The 23,137-nt window shown below is 47.8% G+C and overlaps 1 protein-coding gene and 1 pseudogene across 1 annotated transcript in view; one reads left to right on the forward strand and one right to left on the reverse strand.

Moving 5' to 3' along the window:
• Positions 1 to 23,137, reverse strand: part of LOC106822589 (cytochrome P450 4B1-like) — a 60,817-nt gene that overhangs the window by 32,358 nt on the left and 5,322 nt on the right. The window lies entirely within an intron of this gene.
• On the forward strand, positions 11,976 to 18,077 carry LOC123286141 (cytochrome P450 4A11-like; annotated as a pseudogene).

Here is a 23,137-nt window from a genome sequence, read left to right on the forward strand (position 1 = left end):
TGTTTCTGATTTTCTGAAATCCTCCTGATCTCAAAATTTACTACAAAGCTATAAAATCAAATCACTGTGGTACTGGCATAAAGATAGACATATGGGCAAAAGGAAAAAATAGAGGAGTGGGCAGAGCAAAATGGCAGGGTGAGCTGACCCGGGATTCTCTCCCCTCCAAAATACAACAAAAGATTGGAAGAACTGAATTTCAGAGAATAAACATAATGCCAGCTCGTTAGAGACCTACAATACCAAGAAGGCTGAGATCATAACCTTGCTTACACCTTCGGAGGCGCTGGAACGGTAGGAGAGAACATCGCTCCCTCCCCTAAAGTCTGCGATCGCTGTGGCGCGGGTCGGGAAGGAGCGGGGGAGGGGCCGCGCGACCTGGGAATCATCCAGGACTCCTGCCGCTGGTTCAGTGGAGACCCGCTGACGGGGGGAAAGCTTCCGTCCGCGGGGACCCTATAAATCAAGGGCCTTGGGAGACCAGAGAACAGAACTGATCTGAACCCAGACGGGCGTGTGAGTAACAGCCCCTCCCCCCTAACAAAGCCAGTGGGCGCAGCCATCTTGCCCCAAAGGCGGAGAGCTAACACGCCGCTCTCGACCCCCATCTAGTGGCAACAGGCTGTAACTGCAACTGAATTCTACCACCATGAGAAAAAACCACTCCTCTACCATCCAGCAATTTATAAAAGCCCCAGACCAGAAGGAAAACAATAAAAACACAGAATTAAGTCCTGAGGACTTGGAATTAGGTAAACTAAGTGATAATGAATTCAGAGCATCTATAATCAAAAAACTCAATGAGGTAGAGAGAAAGATAGAGAAACAAGCCGAGTTCTGGAGTTACTTCACAAAAGAGATTGAAATCATAAAGAAGAATCAAACAGAATTACTTGAGATGAAAAACACAATGGACCAGATAAAACAGAATATGGATTCCCTGAATGCCCGTGTAGACAACCTAGAGGAGCAAATCAGCATAATCGAGGACAGACAGGCTGAATGGCGCCAGACAGAGGAAGAAAGAGAACTAAGAATTTTAAAAAATGAGGAAAATCTCCGAGAGATAATGGATTCAATGAGGAGTAAGAACATAAGGATCATAGGAATTCCCGAGAATATGGAAAAGGAAAATGGAGCAGAAAGTGTGCTTAACGAAATTATTGAAGAGAACTTCCCAAATCTAGGGATCAACGGAGAAATGTGTGTAGAGGAGGGTTTTAGATCTCCTAGATTTGTCAATGTAAAAAGACCCACCACAAGGCACATAATAGTAAAGTTGGCACATAGGAATGATAAGGAAAGAATACTCAGGGAAGTAAGGAAAAAAAAGAGAATAACCTATAAAGGAGCCCCTATCAGACTGTCAGCAGATTTCTCTACAGAAACCCTGCAAGCTAGGAGAGAATGGAGTGATATATTCAAAGCTTTAAAGGATAAAAACCTTCAGCCAAGAATACTCTATCCAGCAAGAATTTCCTTCAGATATGAGGGAGAAATTAAATCTTTTGCAGACAAACAAAAGTTAAGGGAATTTGTAACTAAAAGCCCTCCATTACAAGAAATCCTCAAGAAGGCTCTCATACTTGAAAAAAGAAAAAAGGGAGAAAGGGGACACAATCCACAGACTAGGGAGACCGATGGATAGAACCAGAACAGGATAGCAAATATTCAACTATAGCATTAGGGTAAAAATAAGGAAACTACCAAAACAAGGATGATCTTAGCACTCTAACTACAAATTAATAAGACGAGTTGGAATAAAAAATGAAAATAATTATTTAGGAGGGGAAGAGCAAAGGGTCTAAATCAGTATTGGTCGAGTAAGTAAGAGACCACCAGAGAATAGACTATATTATACACGAGATTCTAAATACAAACTTCAAGGTAGACACTAAAATAAAGTACAGAACAGAGTCACAAATCATAGATAAGGAAAAATCTAAGAAACCCAGCATAAGAAATTGCAGTATTAAATGGGTAGTCTAAAGCACACAGGAAAAGAAACACAGGAAAACAAGATAATGAGCGACAGATTGACAGCATTAAGTCCACATGCATCAATAATCACTCTCAATGTGAACGGATTGAACTCTCCCATAAAAAGACACAGAGTGGCAAAATGGATTAAAGAATAAGATCCAACAATTTGTTGCCTCCAGGAAACACACCTCAGCCCCAAGGACAAACACAGACTCAGGGAGAAGGGGGGGAGGACAATACTTCAAGCAAATAGCAAGGAAAAAAAGGCAGGTGTTGCAATTCTCATATCAGACCAAGTGGATTTCAAAATAAGACAGGTAAAGAGAGACACAGAGGGACGATATATAATGATCAAAGGGACACTTCATCAAGAAGAAATAACGCTTATAAATATCAATGCACCCAACACAGGAGCACCAAGATTCATAAAGCAACTATTAACAGACCTAAAGGAAGATGTTAAAAACAACACAATAATAGTAGGGGACCTCAACACCCCACTCACATCAATGGACAGATCATCCAGACAGAAAATCAACAAGGAAATAGTGGAGCTGAATGAAAAACTAAAACAATTGGACTTAATAGACATATATAGATCACTCCACCCTGAAAGAGCTGAATACACATTCTTCTCAAGTGCACATGGAACATTCTCTAGGATAGACCATATGTTGGGAAACAAGGCAAACCTCTACAAATTTAAAAAAAAATTGAAATAATAACAAGCATCTTCTCAGATCATAGTGCTATAAGGCTAGAAATTAATTACAAGAAAAAAGCTGAGAAAGGCACAAAGATGTGGAGACTAAACAACACACTACTGAACAAGCAATGGATCAGTGAAGAAATTAAAGAAGATATAAAAAAATACCTGGAAACAAGTGAAAATGATAGCATGCCATACCAACTCATATGGGATACAGCAAAAGCTGTATTAAGAGGAAAATTCATCGCAATACAGGCACATCTTAACAAACAAGAAAAATCCCAAATAAGCAACCTGAAAGCACACCTAACTGAACTAGAGAAAAAAGAACAAATGAAGCCCAAAGTCAGCAGAAGGAGAGAAATAATAAAAATCAGAGCAGAAATAAATACTATTGAAACGAAAAAGGCAGTAGAAAGGATCAATGAGACAAAGAGCTGGTTTTTTGAGAAGATAAATAAAATTGACAAACCACTAGCCAGAATAACAAAGAAAAAAAGGGAGAAAGCTCAAATAAACAAAATCAGAAATGAGCAAGGAGAAATAACAACAGACTCTGCAGAAATACAACAGATTATAAGAGAATACTACAAAAAACTATATGCCAACAGAATGGATAACCTAGAGGAAATGGATAAATTCCTGGACTCCTACAATCTCCCAAAGCTCACTCAAGAAGAGGCAGACAATTTGAACAGACCAATCACAAGGAAAGAGATTGAAACAGCAATCAAAAACATCCCAAAGAATAAAACCCCAGGACCAGATGGCTTTCCTGGGGAATTCTACCAAACTTTCTGAGAGGATTTAATACCTATCCTTTTCAAGCTATTCCAAAAAATTAGGGAAGATGGAACACTTCCTAACACATTCTATGAGGCCAACATCACGCTGATACCAAAACCTGACAAGGACACCACGAAAAAAGAGAACTACAGGCCAATATCACTGATGAACATAGATGCAAAAATTCTAAACAAAATTTTGGCAACCAGAATTCAGCAATTCATCAAAAGAATCATACATCAGGATCAGCTGGGATTCATACCAGGGACACAGGGATGGTTCAACATCCGCAAATCAATCAAAGTGATACACCACATCAACAAACTGAGGAATAAAAACCACATGATCATCTCAATAGACGCAGAGAAGGCATTTGACAAGATCCAACAGCCATTTATGATAAAAACTCTGAACAAAATGGGCATAGAAGGAAACTACCTCAACATAATAAAGGCCATATATGACAAACCCATAGCCAACATCATACTCAATGGGCAAAAACTGAACCCCATCCCCCTGAAAACAGGAACGAGACAAGGATGCCCTCTATCACCACTCTTATTTAACATAGTACTGGAGGTCCTGGCCAGAGCAATCAGGCAAGAAAAAGGAATAAAAGGAATCCAAATAGGGAGGGAAAAAGTGAAACTCTCGCTGTTTGCAGACGACATGATCTTATATATAGAAAACTCCAAAGAATCCATCGGAAAACTGTTAGAAGTAATCAACAACTGCAGCAAAGTTGCAGGGTATAAAATCAATTTGCATAAATCAGTAGCATTTCTATACTCCAGTAATGAACCAACAGAAAAAGAACTCAAGAATACAATGCCATTCACAATCACAACAAAAAGAATAAAATACCTTGGGGTAAATTTAACTAAGGAAGTGAAGGACCTATATAATGAAAATTACAAGGCCTTTCTGAGAGAATTGGATGACGACATAAGGAGATGGAAAGACATTCCATGTACATGGATTGGAAGAATAAACATAGTTAAAATGTCCATTCTACCTAAAGCAATCTACAGATTCAACGCCATCCCAATCAGAATCCCAATGACATTCTTTACAGAATTAGAACAAAGAATCCTAAAATTCATATGGGGCAACAAAAGACCCCGAATTGCTAAAGCAATCCTGAGAAAAAAGAACAAAACGGGAGGCATCACAATCCCTGACTTCAAAACATACTACAAAGCTACAGTAATCAAAACAGCATGGTACTGGTACAAAAACAGGTGCACAGATCAATGGAACAAAATTGAAAGCCCAGAAATAAAACCACACATCTATGGACAGCTTATCTTTGACAAAGGAGCTGAGGGCATACAATGGAGAAAAGAAAGTCTTTTCAACAAATGGTGCTGGGAAAACTGGAAAGCCACATGTAAAAGAATGAAAATTGACCATTCTTTTTCACCATTCACCAAAATAAACTCAAAATGGATTAAAGACCTAAAGGTGAGACCTGAAACCATAAGGCTTCTGGAAGAAAACGTAGGCAGTACACTCTTTGACATCAGTATTAAAGGATCTTTTCGGACACCATGCCTTCTCAGAGAAGGGAAACAATAGAAAGAATAAACAAATGGGACTTCATCAGATTAAAGAGCTTTTGCAAGGCAAATGAAAACAGGATTGAAACAAAAAAACAACCCACTAACTGGGAAAAAATATTTGCAAGTCATATATCTGACAAAGGCTTACTATCCTTAACATATAAAGAACTCTCGCAACTCAATCACAAAACATCAAACAACCCAATCAAAAAATGTGCTGGAGACATGAACAGACATTTCTCCAAAGAAGATATACTGATGGCCAATAGGCACATGAAAAGATGCTCATCATCGCTGATCATCAGGGAAATGCAAATCAAAACTACACTAAGATATCACCTTACACCCGTTAGAATGACAAAAATATCTAAAACTAATAGCAACAAATGTTAGAGAGGTTGCGGAGAAAAAGGAACCCTCATACACTGCTGGTGGGAATGCAAACTGGTGCAGCCACTATGGAAAACATTATGGAGAGTCCTCAAAAAACTAAAAATAGAACTACCATACAATCCAGCCATCCCACTACTGGGTATTTATCCAAAGAGCCTGAAGTCAGCAATCCCAAAAGTCCTGTGCACCCCAATGTTTATTGCAGCACTGTTTACAATAGCCAAGACTTGGAAGCAACCTAAGTGCCCATCAACAGACGAATGGATAAAGAAGATGTGGTACATATATACAATGGAACACTACTCAGCTGCAAAACAGAACAAAATCATTCCATTTGCAATAACATGGATGGACCTTGAGAGAATTATGTTAAGTGAAATAAGCCAGCGAGAGAAAGATAATCTGTGTATGACTCCACTCATATGAGGAATTTAAAACTATGGACCAAGAACAGTTTAGTGGATACCAGGGGAAAGGTGGGGTGCGGGGTGGGCACAAAGGGTGAAGTGGTGCACCTACAACATGACTGACAAACATTAATGTACAATTGAAATTTCACAAGATTGTAACCTATCAATAACTCAATAAAAAAAAACTGAAAAAAAAAAAAGGAAAAAATAGAGAAACCAGAAATAAACCCTCACATATGTGGTCAATTGATATTCAGCACAGATGCCAAGACAATTCAGTGAGGAATAGCCAGTCCTTTCAACAAACGATGCTGGGAAAACTGGATATTCACCTGCACAAGAACCATCGAACCCAATTTTACCAAACCAAAACAGGAAGTGACTGGCTGATCGACCCACAGGAGTAATTGCTTCAAGCTGCCGCCTTGGAGATTCACTGCCCCCCAATTCTGCCTTTCTGTTGCCTAGAAACTGAACCAGGAACCATCCAGGAACAAAATACTAATTTCCTTTGAAAATATGGCACCCAGAACTGAACCTGGTCTATTCAGGATGGTGATCCAAGCAGTCCAACATTTTCCTCATTCCCTCCTTCCTTCAATCATCAAACCAGTAAGTATTTCTCGGCACCGTCAGTAGGCACAGTGCTGTGTTCCATGCTATGGGAGCATAAGGAGGTATGAGACCTAGTTACCACCATCAAGGAGTCCTTGGTTTGTGTGTGTGGACAGCAAATGGATGGGAAAGATACTTACTGGTTAATAACTGTTGACCACGGCCAGCACAACTTTCAAAGAGTTCAGCTCATACTCTACACACAGTTGTACATTCTGCTTGGAGCACTTTGTTATAAGCCCTCCTCATATCGGTAAAAATCCTCTAGAAACATGATTTTCAATGACTGATACATCTAGCCACATGTTTAACCCGACACTTTCTCATAACTGCCCTGGATAGTGAGGCTCGCATTAAGGCCAATATGTGGAGCTGACAACCTGAAACACTCTCCTGCTGCTTGGAAACACTGGCTAAAACAGCAAACAGGAAACGCCCCCTGGAAAGTTCGGGGGCCACCATGTATGGACTGGAAGCTCAACCCAACAAGCATCTCTCTACATTAACGGTTAACATAAAAGTCTCTGGAGTCAGACTGCCTGGGGTGCAATCTTAGAAGAGGGTGACCCTGGGCAAGCAGTGAACCTCTTTGTGCCTTTGTTTCCTCACGTAGAATGGGTGTTTTTTTTAAAAGTCTGTTGTGTAGAGTTATTGTGAGAGAAAACACCAAGTTCTTTGCTCAGGGCCCCAAACATAGCAAGTGCTCTCTGAATGTTAGCGACGATTACCAAGCATTATGAGCCGAACCATGCAGAAGAAATGGAGGACTCGGGGAGGGAAAGAAAGAGTTACAACCAGAATTCAGAGCCAGGCTCCCTGACTCCAAAGCCCTCTCCACTACTGCCCCAGGTGGTGTTGGTGAAAAGTCCCTGGTGCTGAGCCAAGTAAGGGAAAGGGTCAGGATCCAAGAGTCCCAGGGGCAGAAACAGAGGGAGATGGAAAGTATCATAGAACTAGGGGAAGATAGGCCCGAAGGGATTTAAGTAGTTACTTGCCCTGGAGTTGGACAGGAGCCCAGGATTTAGGGGAGAAAGAAAAGAACGCTGGTCCCATCGGTTGTGTGATGAGTCACTTATCATCAGGTAGAGCAAAGGAGAAGGGTGATGAGAGTGAGAGGTTAGGTGTGCGAAACAGCAAGTCAGGAGTAAATGGGGCCTTCTTGTGTGATGAGCACATGGTCCCTGGGCAAACGCAGTTTACCTCTCAGGTCTCTGGTCCTCATCCCAGTCCGCGGAGCTCACTCCCTCACAGGGAGCCCGTGCTGGTGTTCTCAGGTCTGTCAGACACCTCTTCCTTAGGTAGATCCGCAGGCTGTCCTGGCAGCCCTGCACTTTAGGACAGTGACTCTTCATTCCTGAGTCTCCCCTCCTCCAGGCCAAGCACCCTCAGCTGTTCTTAAAGAACAGGCTTCTAGATGCTTCTCTGCCCAAGTCACTCAACCGAAACCCCTCTACCTGGCTCTAACACAGACATTACTCTGTGGGTCCCTGCCCTGTGGAAACCATAGCCAGGAATCTAAGATGTCAGGTCACAGGAAAAGTGGCTCACCTGCCGGTCTAGGAGGGTGAGGTCAAGTGTAGGGGGCCAACGGGTGGTTTCCCCAAGACTGGGGAATTTTCCACACTGGTGATTTCATTGATAAAACCCTGAGAAGTCACTGGCACATGTGAGTGAGAAGGTTTCCAGGATGGCGAATGTAAGCAGAACTGACATTTGAGTTGCACCACTAAACAGAGTCTGTTTTCCTCCCAGCTCTCATCCCCAAACCCCTGTAGTGTGAGCTCCTTGGGGTTGAGGATGTCGTCCCCCTTCCTGTGCCCAAGTACCCAGCACAGAGCGTGACACATAGGGATGCTTGACCCAGGTGTGTGGAGTGACAGAGCAAGGAGAAGCCTGCAGGTTGGATAACAGACGGTGCCTCCCCAGGCAGCTCTGTTAGCACTGATCCCTGAGGAGGAGGGCACAGAGCAAGTTGAGGGGCCTCATGGATAAGGGCTCACCAGGGGTTTGTGGACTGAACAAGCCTCAGGAGGTGGGGCGTTGCAGAGAGCTGAGGCTTCTCTCTTCTCCGAGAAGGAGGCCAGGCGATGATCAGCAGAGGGGAGTCCAGACGGGAACTGTTACAGCAGCCACAGAGAGACAGCCAAAGCCCAGTCTGTTCACGCAAACGGTTGTACTGATGACTCCAGATGATTTCTTGATTTGGAGAAATTGTGACCTTTTGTTGATGCAGTTGTCACCTTTCTGAGCTAGGACTTCACATACGGAACCAGTAAAACTTCCTCCAGTGACTTCCTCAGGACACGGATGGCCATGAGCTGATAGGTAGACCCAGGAAGCAGATCATCGCTCTTTACATAACGCGCGCCCTCCTGCTGCTGAGTCACCTCTCACCTTCTGCTGGCCTCACAGACCTTGCAGCCCAATTTTTCCTGCTCTTCTAACAGAGATTCTCATTTATTCAATACCTCTCTTGTTGGCTGTGTCAGGAATTAGAATGCCCCTTGTAATTAGGCTGAAGCTAATCTTTCAGGCCAGATGTCAAGTGACAGGTGGGGCAGTTAAGCCTATGGGCTCTGTTGCCAAGCTACCTGCATTCACATCCCAGCTCTGCCACATACTTTGAATGCCCACGCTTTGCCTCAGTTTCCTCATCTGTAAATTGGGAGTGATGACTACACTGGTACCCAAGTGAGTTATTATGATCTCCAAATGGGGCCTGGCACAGACAAGGGTCACAGTTCCACTCACTCTAATTTCTATGATTTCAAATAATATTAATGCCTGTGAAGGACAAGCATTTTGTAGGCTTAACAAACTCACTGCATTAAATAGGGACGAAATCCAGCAGGAACTATGAAAGGGGACTCACAACTTTGGGATCCAAATAGCCCCGTATTTCCCCATGTCCTCCCTCTTATTCCGGGCATGGCTGCCCTGTCAGCAGAGCCCATCCATCTGGCATGGCCTGTGGCCCCATTATCACCTGTCAGCCTACTCTCCTGTGTCTCCCTTTGGGGAAGTGCCTTTGTGGCTGCAGTTCCCAGGAGCAGCCAGGGGAGGACAGCTCCAGTGGAGCACTGCCTACCGAGTGGCCCCAGCTTGGAGCCCAGAGGGACATGCGTATTTGCCTACACGGTTACTGCCTCTACCACCATGGGCACCATCTCTGATGCAAGAGTCTCAACTGGCTCTGGCCAGACCTGCTCATGGACAGACAGCAGCCGCAGCCATTGACAGGAGGGCTGACAGACCAGTGGGCACCAGAAAGGCCCAGAGAGCAGAATGGACAGGCAGAACACAGTTTAGCTCCTTGGGGTCCCTGAGGGGAACTAATGACAGTGTCCAGGGGCAGGGTTTTGAGGAAGCTGACTTTCTTGGGCACCAAGCAATCAGAAAGGAGGCATGCTGCTGTGCTCAAAAGGGTCCCCAAGCCACTGCTTGGCCATTATGAGGGGATCCTAGAGGACCAGGTAACATAGCTGGTGTGGTAAGAGGCTCCCACTGGTCAGTCCCTGCACTGCATCCAAGGAGAAGGGCAGCACCAGTGATGGACACGACCTGGACCACAGAGAGGCCTTCCGAAGTAATTCAAGCAAGATGCTTCTCAGGTAAGGGCAGGATTGTCTGCTCCACCCCCACCCCCACCCCCACCCCCACTATAACATAAGCTCCATGGAAGCAGGGACTTGAGTGGTTCACTGTTGAATCTCCAGCGATGAGGATGGCAATTGACCCAAAGTAATTTCTCCACACACAGTTATCAAATGAATGAATGAGTGAATCCAGCTACTCGTCTACTCATACATTTTTTTTCCATTCACGGTAATAGAAACATTTTGGGATATCTGCCCAGCTCACCTGCTCTGAGATCTCTTCCCCCACAAACGGTGAGCCCCTGAAAGCCCTGTTCAACCCCAGGCACAGCTGATTGTAGCAGAGGGACCCCTTGGCCGTAATATTACAACCACATTCTCAGAGTAGGTTTCACAGGGCCACTCAGACATGACATGTGGTAGGATGGTAATGTGCCAACCCCAGGAGGGGGGCATGGCCCTTCTCCACCGCAGAGACCCAGCTCCACAAGGACAATGACCGTTGTTTGTTTATTCATGGCTATATCACCAGCTTCTAGAAACATCTCTGCAACAAGATAGAGCCTCAATAACTATCTGTTGAGAGAATGAATGCATGCATGTACAGAGAGAAAGAATGAGAGACTCAGTCCTGGCAGCTCTCCAGTCCCTGGTTCTGTCCCTTCCACACTCTAGCTGCCCCTGCCCTTGGGCTCCATGAGACACCCCTGGATCCTCAGATATCTTTTGTCCCTTTTTTATCTTACGTTAGCTCAAGATTATATCTGTCCTTTGCAACAAGAATTTTGATCAAAACTCACTCATTCACTGTCCTACATGTCCTCATTCAATCCTTCATGCACTAATTCCTTCTTTGAAAATCAGGCATAATTCCTATGAACCATGCTCTATGCTGGCCCCAAGAATACAGAGATCACAGGTATTAGAGGTAAGTTTGCCAACACGGTGTGCAGCAATGAGAACATCGAGGTGAAATGTGATAATGGAGACACCCACGGAGCCTTCAGAACCTCTGGGAAGGTCACCTTGCAGTCAACAAGCTTGGGTTGAAATGCAGCTCACCTGGGCATAATCTTCAAACTTCAGTGAGTTTCCTCATTCTTCAGTGAAACAGGATCAAGTAAGAAGCCATCTCTTACCCGGGTTTGCCTCAGCAGTACATAGTTGTTCTAGTTTCCTAGGACTGCCATAACAAAGCACCGCAAACTCGGTGGCTAAAACAACAGAAATTTAGTGTCTTACAGTTCTGGAGAGTAGACATCTAAAATCAAAGAATTAGTGGGGTCGAATCCTTGTGCAGGCTGTGAGGGAGGCATCTGCTGCAGGCTGTCTTCTTGGCTAGTAAATCACTCACTTCTCCATCCATCTCTTTACATCATCTTCTTTCAATGAATGTCTGTCTGTGTCCAAATTTCCCCTTTGTATGAAACACAGTCATATGGGATTAGGGCCAACTCTAGTGACCTCACTTAAACTTGATTCTCCTGTAAAGACCCTATCTCCAAATAAAGTCACATTCTGAGGTACTGGGGATTTGGACTTCAACACGTGAATTTTAGGGGGACACAATTCAACCAATAATTCTAATATATTAAGTCTGTGCAAAATTTTTGTACACCATGGAGTCCATGCCTGACCACATTTCTCTAGGCAGTTCAGGGGGAGAGCCCATAGCTTCACCAACAATGAGACAGAATCTGGTCTTAGGACAAACTTTGGACAGCATGCAAATTCTGGAGCAGAGCCCAAGTCGTGTGAAACAGTTCCAAACTCTTCGTTCTGCTGGTAGATCTAGAATTATCTCTCTGTGCTCATCCTACCCTTCATCCCCACTCCAGCCTTGGAACTAGAAGGGTTTTATTGATTTACCTTTCCCTTGGGGACAGTTCAAAAAGGGTGAGGAGCTTCAACAGATAAAGAAATGGGTAGAGAAGTTCCTGCGTGCCTGTCCTCACTGGTTGTGGGGAAGCGAGGTTGCCTCACAGACATCACAGATATTACAGGTAAACTGTGGGGAAATAAGGATACCCTCCTGGGCTGTGACCCTGACTACATGAAGGTGATCCTGGGGAGATCAGGTGAGAGTAAAACCTGCATCCTGGCTGGAGCATCTCTTCTCTCTTGGGTCCATGTCCCTGGGTCAGTGAAATTCCAGAAGAGACTAGCAGTTCAGCCTCCAATACCTGACTCTTACAAGCATCCTCCCAGCACAGAAGCCAGCCTAAGGCCAATACTATTTACCTAAACTGAAGGCTTAAAGAGCTCTGTGCGACTGAATTTCTTTTTTTTCTTTCTTTCTTTCTTTCCTTTTTAACCAAGTGAATATGATCTGTTACGTAAATTGCCCTAGATCTGAAAGACAATTTCTTTTGCACACTGACTCGCGTTTGGGGTCTCTAATTGTCAGCTATCCCCTCACATGGGATGGCTAAGCCACAAATTGGAGGAAAACCACAGGCTTCTGTCTTTTCTCAGGCACTGAGGACAGAGCCTGTGTTTCTGGCAGGTTCACCATCCTGGTCCTGTGGGTGTCCTGCTGCCAGGACACTGAGTCTGCACCCCTGAGCCCACAGTGACTATCAAGAGAGACACAATTAGGGATGGGAGGCAAGTGGGAGGTGGCATAGGCATTGTTTGGTCCCCTCCAGCCTCCTGTAATGCCCTTCCTTACCTTTCAGACCCAAAGTCTCAAGGATCTTGAAGATTCCTGGCACCCTGGATTGGGAAGTCTGTCTAACTAGGACTGTAGTCCACCTGCCAGTTCGGTTTGCCAGGAGCTATCTCTTTGGCTCACAGAGAACACCAGGCGCCCCACCACCATGTCATCACCCTCACCTCTGGATCAAGTTTCATTTCTCTTCTTGCAACAAGATCCTCCCCCTTCCTAATGGTTGTGAGAGCCCTCCTGAAGCTCAGCTTCCTCCACGTCACTTCTCAGTCCTCACAGACCATCTCAGCGTGACTTTTATTGAAGTCCATCTATGACCTGCCCCTACTCTTTTTCAACCTTTATCTCACAGCTGTCACAATCACTTCCTATGTGCCAGCCATTTGGGGGAACTCTCAGTCCTGAAATGTACTGGCCTTTCCTGTCTTTGTCCATGATGAGCCTTCTTGTGACATCCTTGGTTCCTGCCAAGTTGCCCCCAGTCGTCACTCTGATCCCATTTCCTACCTTCACACACACACACCCATCTCATGCTGAGGGTATGGTTTGCTCCTGTTGAATGGGCAGATGTGCTTCCAGCACCAGCAGATGCTGACCCCAGCCTTCCACTATGTTCTTCTGAAGCCCTACAGACAGAGGGATCAAGCTGAGGAAGGCTCACCTGCAGAAGGAGGGAGAGCTGGAGAAGGTCAGCAGGAAGAAGAGACGCTTGGATTTCCTGGACATCCCCCTCACTGCCAGAGTGAGTGTGTGTAGGAGAGGCCTGAGGCTTTGCACACGAGTGCAGAAGATGGGGCAAATCCTGCACTCTTGCCGTGCCTTCCCCAGATGGAGAATGAGAGCAGCTTGTCTGACAAGGACCTCGTGCTGAGGTGGACATGTTCATGTTTGAGGGTCAAGACACCACAGCCAGTGGCATCTCCTGGATCCTTTCTGCTCTGGCCACGCAGCCTTGGCATCAGCAGGGGTGCCGGGAGGAGATCCAGAGCCTCCTGGGGGATGGCGCCTCCATCAGCTAGTGAGTGCTCAAGAGACAGGAGAGCCCTGCCCACTCAGCTAGAGAAGGCCCTGGTCTGCCCAGATCCTACCTGCCCTTCAGGATGGGCTTTGGTTTCAGGGCCGCCTGGACCCAATGCCCAACATCTCCATGTGTATCAAGGAGGCACTGTGACTCTATCCACCAGTACCAAGCATTGGCAGAGAGCTCAGCAAGCCCCTTACCTTCCCTGATGGATGCCCCTTACCCAGAGGTGTGAACTTCATCACGTTCACTAACCTGAGCACTCTGCAAGAATGCAACAAGGAAGGTCAGGAATCTATGTGTCCTAGAGCAGCTCTGAACATCTCTGGGTCTTGTTTTCCCCTCAGGAAAAGCAATACTTACATTGTAGTTAGGATGAGGTATATTAAATGCCTAGCACAGACCTTGAACCCAGCAAAATTCAATAAACAAATGCTAGCCTCTGAATGTGGGCTCAGGAATTAGCCCTAAAATTCTAATTCCCTGAGATGCAAGGGCTGGAGAGACAATCAGACAGGGGTCGGGGGAGATGTGGTTCTTTCCTTATGGGATCTAGGCAAATGAGGGAGATCAGGGAATCCACTGTCATGGATCAGATAGTCCAGTCTCTGAGGACCCCACAGTTTGCTGGCAGAGAGCAGCTGACTACCAGATCTGAGACCCCTGCCACAGCTGGAGACAACCCTCTGGCTCACCTTCCATTGGGTTTGAAGCCCAGCCCTGCCACATCCTAGCTGTGTGATCATAGGCAAGTCGCTCAGTCTCTCTGATGCCCAGGTGCCTCATCTGAACCATGGGGCTATGAGAGCCTTTCCTGGAGGGTGGGTGTGAGGATTGAATGAGTTAATGCATATCCCCCAAGGGCACATGGATTGCACCTGATAAACATGAGCTGTCATTTGAGTTGCTCCAAAAAGTAAGCCTCCAATTCTTTCTTGCTTCTCAATCCTGGGTCCTGGTTATCTCCTAATCTGTGCACATGAGCTTTGCCGTGTCCACCCCACCTCTTTTGCAGCACGCTCATTCCACTCAGAGTGATGGGAAGTGGCTCTCACATCTTTCCTGCATGCACATGCCCCCTCCTGCCACAGGGGCAGGGACCCACCACATGTATATGATCAGTCTGCTCTCTTCTCCTTCTGCCCCACAGGAATCATGATTGTGCTCTCCTTTTATGCCTTTCACTACAACCCAGAGGTGTGGCCGAACCCAGAGGTGTGATGGGCGTGGGAGGAAGGGATGGGGTGATCTCTCCAGACCAACACCTCCTCCCACTCCCACTCAGGCAGTCCTGTCACCTCATTGATTGGAAGGAGGGACTTGACCCCACCTGTCCTGGTCCTGGGGCTCTCTCTGCAGGTGTTTGATCCTTCCCGGTTTGTACTGGGTCCGCTCAACACAGCCACGCTTTCCTGCCCTTCTCAGGAGGATCAAGGTGAGATGTCCAATACTTGAGGGCGGAGTGTCACTGGGTGCACAGCCGATGTTTGCGACCTCTTATGTTCATATTGATGTCTGCATTATACCCCTTGTATGTTGGTGTGTCTGGAAGGAGGTGTGTGTCTCTGCACAAAAGAAAGGTGGCATTTCTGGGCATGCCACAGGGACTTGGACCCATTGACTTTCCCAATGGCTACCACAATCAGTGACAGTGCCTGTACCAAAGTTCAGTGTATTCTGGTGTTTTCTACACTTTAGGAGTATGACTTTTCAGAATTACAATTTTTCATGAAAATTAAACTTCAGATGGTTGTTTTTCTCAATTATCAGTCATCTTAACAGCTGTTTTCTCTCTTCTCACATTCACAGTCCAGCTCAGGGTCTTTTCTCCTTAATTCTCTAATCTCCCACTCACTGTCGTAGTGATGTTCCCGTGTGTATGGATTTCCAGCCACTTCGTGTCTGAACTGTTCAGCCATATCCATGGAAGGTTACAGTAGCCATTGGAAGAAAGTTTCACCCCAGTGTGTGTCTTCTCTATATTTTCAGTCTATCCCAATAGAATTGGACTGCATGTTAATATTCACACAACGATGACAACTTTTCCAGTAGGCAAATTTCTTTACATGAATTTCTTGATATGCTATGGTCCCAGAGTCTACACGGTCCAACGATGGCAAGAAGCATCACAGTGAGGACCATCCACTGCTTTTGAGAGAAGATCCACTATTCCGTGTATGACACACGCCTTCGAAAGCTTCCTGGTGTGTAAAATCTAAAGCACACTCGAGACAGCTGTTGAGCTGGACGAGTCCACTCCAGAGCGGCTGCTGTGAAAATCCTCCAGGGCTGCTGAAATCATCCTGTGAAACAGGAACTTCCACAAACACTGTAAGTAGTTACCAGAAACAAGTTTTTTCTGAATCCATAATCTGTGAATTCTTCAAATGGTGGATCAGCCTTCACAGAACAGGCTTTAAGCAAATTGCTCTTCCCGAAATTGGCTCTAGGATTTGGTTTCTCCTAGAACAGGGTCCTTCCTCATAGACATTGGCTGCAGGCTGTGGCTGCCAGTAGAGGACAGGAAAGCACTAGGCAGTTCAAGGTCTAGGTCAGTACTAATGTCTACTTTTATTTTTTGCCACTCTGGGTTTTTTTTCCAATTCAATTAACTTAATTCAATTAGAAAACTATGTACCAAGCCTGGCTCTGTGTGCCAAGTCCTGTGCTGGGAGATGGGAACACAGAGATGAAAGACACTGTCCCTGCCTCCAAGACTTCACAGTCAAGAAACAAATACCTCTACTCAAGTCTCACATCATTCATTCTTTCTTTCTTTCAGTCACTCATTCACTCACTGAGCAGATTTCTGAATGTTCCGTGTTCCTGACACTGTCCTGGGCACAGGATGGTGATGTGTCCTTGAGTAAAACACTCATGGTGATTTGGGGGCCTGGGGGGAAGAGGTAGAGCCAGCAGAGGGGTGAGGGTGGGCTGTCATTGGACGTAACCTTGAGCATGTGGCAGGCAGAGGTGGAGGGAGCCATTCTCAGCGATCTCAACAAGAGCTGAGCTGGGAAGTGGAGCGGGACAGGTAAGAGGTGAGTGAGGCAGTGACCCACAGAGGGCTTTGGTGCCAGCTGAGGCATTTGGACAAGTCCTTCCCATGATGGAGGGCCAGGAGGGTCTGAGCTGGGCATGGCTTCAGTGTAGACACAGGAGAGGCAGGCAGACAGAAGAGCCCAGGTGAGGAGACTGAGGGATGGCAAGGGGGGACGTTTCTGGACTAGATTGGAAGGCTACAGAAGCTGGTTGACTGAGGGCATGAGGGGGATAGGGAGGCAGATGGTATAACAAGCCGAGGGCCGCTCACCTGTGGACCCTCCAGGAAGCTTCCCTGTTGCCATTCTGACGTCCTCACACAGCCCCATCCTGTTCTCTCTCTGGGATCTTTGTCCCTGTGTGTCCCCCTAGAGGGTGAGGGTCTGAAAGTGCAGCCCAGCCCACCCCCTACCATGCCCTGACCTAGTTTCCATGTTGTGAAACCAGAAACTGCTTCTGGAGGGAGTGCACAAGTTCATAATAAAAATTTTAGTGATTTACTTACTTGACTGGTGACTAGAGCGCTGACCCTCACCTACCGGGATTTCAGGCCTGCTGAGAGCAGAGGTAGCGCTTAGGAGCTAGTCCTGGGGGAGAGGTAGGCTTTGACAGGGGCCAAGTGGAGAATGTAAACCAAAGCTTGGGGTAGAGGAGTGTGACCTGGAGGGATGGGATGGAGGCTGGGCCACATGCAGGAGGGCCCCGAATGCCCTGTTCCTGGCTAGGGCTCAGAGGTCAATGCCTGCCCAACTCCAAACAGAGTTTGAGGCCACTTCTCACTTTGCTTCCCCTCCCTGGTCCAGGAACTACATCGGGAAGCAGTTTGCCATGAACGAGCTGAAGGTGGCTGTGGCCCTGACCCTGCTCCGCTTTGAGCTGTCACCAGATCCCTCCAGAGTCCCTGCTCCCATTCCAAGAATCGTGTTGAAGTCCAAGAATGGGATCCACCTGCATCTCAGGAAGCTCCTCTAACCCTTGTGGGGACAATGATGGGCTCTGAGGGGCCCCTGCAGCCATCCTGTCTTCCTGTCGCTCTCTCCTGCCCCTGCCTGTCTGCCCACTTCCTGTTTTCTCTCTGCCCACCTGTCAGCCTACCTTCTCTCCTGCCACCTGCCCATCACCCTGTCGCCCTTCTCTCTCTCATTTTCTCCAGGCTCCCTACCTGTGTGTCTGTCTGTCTCTGACTCACCTGTAGCTCTGACTGTCACCTAACTCCTCATCACCTGCCTGTCGTCCAGCCTGTCTGCCTTCTCCCTCTTTCCCTTTCTGTCTGCCTGTCTGTCCCTCTATTAGTTTCCTTTGCTGCTATACTAATTTACTGCAGTTGTAATAAAACAATGCAAATTTCTTCTCTTACAGTCTAGGGTCATAAGTCTGAAATGGCTTTGTTGGACCAGAACCAAAGTGTTGGCAGGGCCACCTGACCTCCTGGGATCTGGGAGAGAAAACCTCTCTTTGCCTTTCCATCAGCTGGAGCTGCATTCCTTGCATTTCTTGGCTCCTGGAGCCCCCTCCATATTCAAATCCAGCAGCATCTTCAAATGTGTCTGTGCTTCTGTCTTCACCTGGCCTTCTTCTTTATGTGGACCTTTGCGATTACACAGGCCCCACTCAGGTAAAACAGGATGCAGTCACAGGGTCCAGGAATTCGGACATGGACACCACGGGAAGCCAGTAGTCAGCCTGCTGAGTCTCTGTGTAACCACCATCACTCTGTGCTCCCAATCTCTTCGGTGTGTGAACCGTCTGTCCATTGGTCATTCACACACCTGCTCCTTCTTTCCCGCGCTCTGCAATAAAGTTCACAGTGTCGCATGGAGTGTTGTCCTCCCTTGGAAGGAGATGGATGAAGAGAAGAGAGAGAGAAGGGGAGGGAAGACAGAGGAGACAAGGAAGGGACACAATCTCTGCTCTGTGGTGCCAGGATCCCAGCAGGGCCAGTCGTGTCCTGTTGCCTCAGAGGCCACAGCATAGGCGTCTGTCCAGGAGGGACTAGGGGGAGCCCACGGAGGCAGATGTGTTGTCTGGAGGGAGAGGACGTCAGACCCCAAGCAGTAAACAGCTATGGAAACTCCCCCACAGGACAGCCCCTTGACAGTCCCCTGAGTCTCTGGTCAGCCACCCTGAGGGAGGAGGGGCTTCTTCAACCCCATCACACTGGCGGACTGTGTGGGGACTGGTCCTCCTGATACTGATTCAGGTTCGTTTTGCCCGCCACATGAAATGCCAGTCACCAAGACGAGGTCGCAGCAGAGAAAGGGTTTATTCCCATGGAGGCCAGGCAAGGAAATGGGAAAACAAACCTAAAATGCACCTCCCCAAAAATGGGTGTTAGAGATATTTATGGGATAAATGGGGCAGCGAAGTCTGAACTGCGGGGATAGAGGATTGGAGGGAAGGAGAAGTGAAGTAATTGATGATCTGCACAAGTGTAGTCAAGCTTCCTGACTCTCCATAGGACACGTCTTCACAAAATGATGGCGTCAACATGATCTGAAGGTGGCCTCCTGATGTCAAAGAGTCGCCTATCGGTCATCCACCCAGGCCAAGTTGATGAGTCAGTGGTCTTAACAGGCCTGAACTGGACAAGGTGTCAACCCTCAGTTCCTGACACTTAAGCACCTGTTACCATGGTGACCCAAGCATCAGAGATGTTACCTGGAGGCTGGGCTTTAGTAATGCATTATCTAATTACTTTTGCAAACAGATAACTAACTGAGGATAGTTAAAGCAAGCTGGTCCCCACTTTCACTCCTGACCCTGGGCCCTGACCCCGTACCAGGCCCCTTTGCACTCCTCCACTGGCCTCTCTCAACCCCACCCTGCTCTCTTGCTGGTCCTGCACACAGGTCCTTCCCCTTCTCACCCCCTGCCTTTCCCAGCCAGAGCCCAGGATGCCATAGACAGAGCTCCCTGCAGCCTCTGCCTGTGCTGTGATGCCACATTCTGCCTCCGGGAAAGGGCTTCTCCCCCAGCCAGTGCTGAAACTGAGAATGAAGGAGGAAAAATTTCCCCGGATTAGGTGAAACCATGCCCGTACCCACAAGGTTGACATGAGGGACAAAGTAACCAAAGTTTCTGAGCTGATTTGCAGAACAGCAAGAGGACCACTGATAAGAAAGCAGCTTGCTGACAGCTCCCCGCTATGAAACGTTGCACAGGGGCATTGAAAATCTAGAGTGACTCATTGTAAACTTTAGACGTCACAGACTAAAAACCCACTGCATCCAACATGTAGAACTCCCCTGAATTTGCACATGCGACCCATGAACAAACATGAAAGACAGTCCCACCTGCACAGGGACTCTTCAAACTTCAGCCCCCAAGGCCACATGCTCCTCCACCCCTACCTAAAACCTCAAATAAAAACCCTTGCTTGTAGCTTTTTGGGGAGTTCAGGATTACAGCATTAGCTGCCCAATCTCCTCACTGAGTGCTTTGCAATAAAATTCCTACTTTTTTCCACTACACCTGGTGTCAGAGATTGGCTTGCTGTGCAACCAGTGAGCAAATCCATTTCAGGTTCAGTAACAGTGCCTGCAGGCAGGACCTCCCTCCAAGTCCCCTGCCGTCTAGGTCACTGGGCTAGTTCAACCCTGCCGTGCGAAGAAGGGTGGACACTCAGCGCTTGGCCGGGGTTGGGGCATGAGAGTAAGCCGGGAGAGTCCTGGACAGGAAGGTCGGCAGGTCCCTGGCATCAGGTGATGCAGAAGGGCTCGGCTGACCGTCTCAGAGAGTACAAGACAACGAGAACCCGGAATTCTGGGCAGCAGGCCATGGACACAAGCTCTAACCACAGGATTCCACAGGAGATAAAGACAGTGACCAAGAAGGGACCCTGCTGGCTCCAGGCAAGGGGAAAAACCCAGGCTGAGTTCACACGCATATGCACACCTCCCGACACATACATACAGACACTGTTGTGCAGCCATCCCTGTGTGTGCCCCTCTTGCATCACACTGCACACGCACACGTGCACGAAAACGCCTGGGATCATAGGAGGCAGCAGGGAGTGTTTGCAGAGCTGGGAGGACTAGCTCACCTGTCCCCAGCCTCTGTCCTCCTCTCCCAGAGGAAGCCTCCCCCTTCCCTCAGGCTCCAGAGCCCTCAGCTCTATTTCCCACCCACTCCTGCCCCCCCAGAGAGAGTCATTGCTCCCTACGGAGTCTTGGTCAAAAGAGGCCTGAGTCAGAAGGCCCCAGCTCAAGCTCCTGCCTGATGAGCATCTTGGCAGCTTCCTTCCCTTAATGTTGAAGTGGGATGATGGCCTCCTCCTGGCCTGACTCACAGGCCTCCCGATAATCCAAAGACATAGGGAAGTAGACACATCTTAGACTCTGGCACCACCCATGGGCCAGAGCCGGTTATGACCACTGGGCTCAGCTCCCAGGTGATGGCTATTGAAACCCAATCTTCGCTTGAGCAGAGAAAGGTCTGTCCAGGGTCACAACAGAGGCGAAAGTGGGTGGCATGGGGGACAGCCTGGCTGGGACCCCGGCATCCCAGTCTCAGGTGGGCAAGGAGGTGTGGGTCTGGAAAGGGCTTTGCAGGAGTGAGCAGGTGGCCCATGCCAACCTTCCAGGGCTGTGGCCTTCATCTGAGGGGGGAAGCATCAATAGCAGGAAGGATGTGTCTCCAGATGGTGCATCCCCAGGGCAGCATAGAGACCTCCCAAGTCGCAGGGCCAGAATTCCCCTCTCCCGTCCCTCCCCCATTCTCCATGCCCTCCCTTCCACAGCTGGCTAATTCCTGGGTTGGAGCCCACTTAATGGCCTTGGGCCAGAGCCCTAGAGGAGAGTCTGCCCCCAGCCATCAGGCAGCTGCTGCAGGGACTCCTGGGGAAGGGTCTCTGGTTCAGCATGGGTCCCACCTAAGGCCTCCCCAAAAGTCTTTCTTTACAGCTTCAGGCCTCACCTGCCTCAAGGCCTGATTCAAGCACCATCTCTTCCAGGAAGCCTCCTCGAATGCCACTCTGCCACCTTCCCAGCCAAAGCCCAAATGCCCAGAGCACCAGGTGACTGTGACACAGATGCTGACGATGTGAGGAGCGCCACAGAGACCTATCTCAGGGGGCAGAAGACACACCCATGAGGCCATCTTCCATATTCCTCGACCTGGGCGGCGGTCACCTGGAGTTTGCTTGAGAAACTCATTGTTCTGGACGTTTTTGCTTTAGGCAATTTTTCCTTATTTTTGTTATATTCCAAGCACACACACAAAAGTGAAACAAAGAAACCCATCTCAGTGAAGGGACAAAGCCACCCCTCTGTCACATGGGGTGGGTGAGTGCTTGGTCATAACCATGAATCCTGAGGCACAGCTTCCATTGCGGTCACTGAGTCACTGAGGCTGGATGTAAGTTTCTGCTACATTTTAGAAAGACTGCCAATTATGGGAGATAAGTGAAGATTCTAGAAGCAAGTAGGTGCAAGCCCTAGACATACAGGCATGATAAGCATTTATAGACAACATGGCCCTGCCCTCGAGGTGATTGTCTATGCCAGCGCCTCCTCCCCTTCTAATCTACAAGCCCCCAGAAGGCAGAGAGCCACAGCTACTGCACAACCCAACCTGGGGAGGGCAGTACCCAGGGACAGACCACAGCCTGGGCTGTGTGGGGCCCTACTCTCAGCAGAGCTGCTTCCCAGAGCCTGGGCTTAAGGTGGAGGGGACGCTGTTCCTGGAGTGCAGGACCAGCTGGGGCATCACAACGGTGGCCATGAAGGGTCCAGGGCAAACTCATAGAAGAGAAAGCAGAGGTCCGTGACCACCTTCATCTCGTTCATGGCAAACTGCTGCCCAATGCAGCTCCTGCAGTGAGAGCACAAAATGGCATCAGGGCTGTGTAAGGTCAGAACTAAAGAACTGTCCTTGTGTTGCTTCTGTGGGGCCCTGACTGTCAGTTCTGCTCACTTGACACACAGAGCGCCACCTGCTGGAGGAAGGGTTCTCTGTCAACATCCAGCTCCTGTCTCCTCCACTAGACTGTAAGAGTCTGGAGGGCAAGGCCAGGTATTCGTCATCTTCTGCGTCCCTAGCACAGGAACAAACCCAGGATAGGGCTCAGGGAGTTTTGTGGAGCAAATGAATGAATGAATGAATGAAGAAAGTCTAAGATTCTAGGGTACAAAGATTCTTCTCAGTCTTAGAAGTCTGGAGTTGGTCTTCAGGCCTTCCAGCATGTGACCCAACCTCCCTGCTAGGACATCTCTCCCCAGTACCATGGCCAGCCATACCTAGCACCTTCCCACCTCTGAGCCTGTGCTGCTGTGTGTCCTGGGACAAGGAACAGGTCATGTTTGCAGGAGAAAGAGGACAGCAATGGTTAAGAGCCCCTGCTGCCATCCAGTGA

The sequence above is a fragment of the Equus asinus genome, chromosome 5 (assembly GCF_041296235.1).
Source record: "Equus asinus isolate D_3611 breed Donkey chromosome 5, EquAss-T2T_v2, whole genome shotgun sequence".
In the NCBI taxonomy this organism is placed as follows: domain Eukaryota; kingdom Metazoa; phylum Chordata; class Mammalia; order Perissodactyla; family Equidae; genus Equus; species Equus asinus.